The sequence below is a fragment of the Octopus bimaculoides genome, chromosome 26 (assembly GCF_001194135.2).
Source record: "Octopus bimaculoides isolate UCB-OBI-ISO-001 chromosome 26, ASM119413v2, whole genome shotgun sequence".
Lineage (NCBI taxonomy): Eukaryota > Metazoa > Mollusca > Cephalopoda > Octopoda > Octopodidae > Octopus > Octopus bimaculoides.
This window is the reverse complement of record NC_069006.1, coordinates 10,137,455-10,140,167: the sequence shown is the minus strand read 5'-3', so window position 1 is coordinate 10,140,167 and position 2,713 is coordinate 10,137,455. Positions and strand designations below refer to the sequence as shown.

The following is a 2,713-nucleotide window of genomic DNA, read 5'->3' as shown; positions in this document are numbered from 1 at the left end:
TATTATTAACGCTTTCGTTCCTCTCTAGAATTTGTCAAATACAATTTTGACAAGTTCTAGAGAGGAACGAATGCGCTAATAACAATGAAGAAATAAAAGGATTTATTTCCAAAATTCTGACGACTTCTTTTTCTCAATATTCAATTCTGTACATCACACCTAACAGTCTATACACACATATATATATATGTGTATACATACATATATAAGTTGGGCTTCTTTCAGTTTCCGTCTACCAAATCCACTCACAAGGCTTTGATTGGCTTGGGGCTACAATAAAAAAACACTTGCCCAATAGGACTGAACCCAGAACTATGTTGTTGGGAAGCAAGCTTTCTTACCATATAGCTACATATATAAGGATGCAGTGCTCCGACAACTAACACCTGATGCCGGCAGTTTGTTCCATACTTCAGGAACTCTTAGTGTAAAAAAATGTTTCCGAAAGTCATGGGAGCAGTGCTGTTTTCTGACTTTGTAAACATGTTCATGGGTGTTAATGGAATTCAAAATTGAAAATGTAAATTATACCATAAAGAGACCAAAATTTATCAACGGAAATAAAAAAAAAAAAATTCGAAATTATAAAATATAATGTAAAAACCTGAAATTCAGTCTTTTCTTTAGCACAAACATCTCACCGTTTATGAGGATTGTTTGATGATACACATGCATACAAACATACATTTGAATATATATATATATGAGCATGTCTAGATATGTAACTATATGCATGAGAATACATAGATAAAACATACAAATCTGCACATATACATATATACAAACAAAAATACCCAGTTGTTGATGTTGAAGTTCCAATGAAGGAACCTTGGATCTAGGTTAGAAACCAGCTATTTCTCTGTTGGCAAGGAATCTTGAAATAAAACTGGATAATGACATACATACATACATACATACATACATACATACATACATATATGCAAAGGGTCATGATATCTGGGACTATAAAAAATCTGCAAGACCTTAAGGTTTAAAGGATGCAGGTTAAATGAAAATATTTACTGTCACAAACATGCTACTAAGTCGGTGATTTAGTTGGTCAAAATTTATTCTAAATTAAAAAAGAAAAAGGAGACATGCATACATACATATATACAAACAAAAATACCCTGTTGTTGATGTTGAAATTCCAATGAAGAAACCTTGGATCTAGGTTAGAAACCGGTTCTTTCTCTATTGGCAAAGAATCTTGAAATAAAATTGAATAATGACATACATACATACACAGATTTGTGTGTGTGTGTGTGTGTGTGTATGAATGAATGGATAGATAAATAGCTAGGTAGTTATACATACATACATAAAAGGGTAAAGACTATTTGGTCATGAATGATGATGGGATTGCACCTGGAAAGGATGCTTTGGTATGAACTGTGATGCTGCATGGTGGTGGAGCATGGACCCTGAATGCAGAGTATATGCAAAAAGTAAGTAAGGAACAATGCAAGCATGATCTGCTGGATGTGTACATGAATGGAGAGGTTTAGAGGATCTGAGAGAAATTGATTTAAACAAAGGCTGTGTATTACAACAGAAATATGGTAACAAAATGGCTACCATTAGAACTATACACTCACCCATTATCGTCACCATATCTTTATTTCTATTCCTGTTTTACTACTGTACTATTGTCACCTTATTCCGTTCGTACTATTGTCACCTTATTCCGTTCGTACTATTGTCACCTTATTCCGTTCGTACTATTGTCACCTTATTCCGTTCGTACTATTGTCACCAATATCAGTTTGATCTAAAGCTCAGTTTAATTTTCTTTCTCTTAATTATTTTTTCTCCTTTTCCTTCATCTCTTCCTTTTCCTCCTCCTTCTTCTTTCTCTCTTCTTTTTTACCTTCTCTTTCATCTGTTTCTATTTTTCCTTTAGTCATAAATTACTGCTCAGCCACACACAATTCTTCATTCATATCCATTTATATCTAATCAACTTAAACCATCCTTTAATATTCTCTACGTTATTATCTTTGAACATTTTTCTTCTTTCAAATTTTAACCTTATCTGTTCATTCTAACACAACCACCCACTTACCTCTCTTTTCCTTCCACCTTTCTTGTCTCTCATTTTAGACCTAATTTTATCATCCATTCTTCATTATCAATTCATTTTTAAACATTTTTTTTAAGTAACATCACTAAAACATTTTGTCAATATTTGTTTTTTAAGCAACATCACTGAAATATATATTTAAATATTTTTTTTTACCTACAGCAATAAGCCTTCATCTTATCTATGTATCTTATTTTAGTATTTCTATAGATTTTTTACCCCACCCACTATTACTTAATTTTTAATTTTCATATCATCATTATTATTATTATTATCTTATTTTTATAACATGCTTTCACTTCACTACCGAGCACAGCTCTGTGTGCCTTGGGTATGTGCTGTGGTTTGCTGTGATGCTCTTATGGTTACTGTATTGAAAGTGTTTTGTATAGGATGTGTGCAGTACCCAGTAGTGCAATTTTCTGTATATTATATATACTTGTAAGTCCTAGTGTTTTTGTTATGTATTTGTCTGAATATTTTTTTATCATACCTAATGTGCCTACTATGATAGGAATTGTTTGTTTTTAGATTCCACATTCGAGTTACCTCTATTTCCAGGTCTTTGTATTTTGAAAGTTTCTCCATTTCTTGTAGAGAAATGTTGTTATCTGCTGGTATTGATACATC

At 32.2% G+C, this 2,713-nt stretch overlaps 1 protein-coding gene across 1 annotated transcript in view; it reads left to right on the top strand.

The window, feature by feature from the left end:
* Window positions 1–2,713, top strand: part of LOC106868957 (anoctamin-7) — a 300,499-nt gene that overhangs the window by 7,363 nt on the left and 290,423 nt on the right. The window lies entirely within an intron of this gene.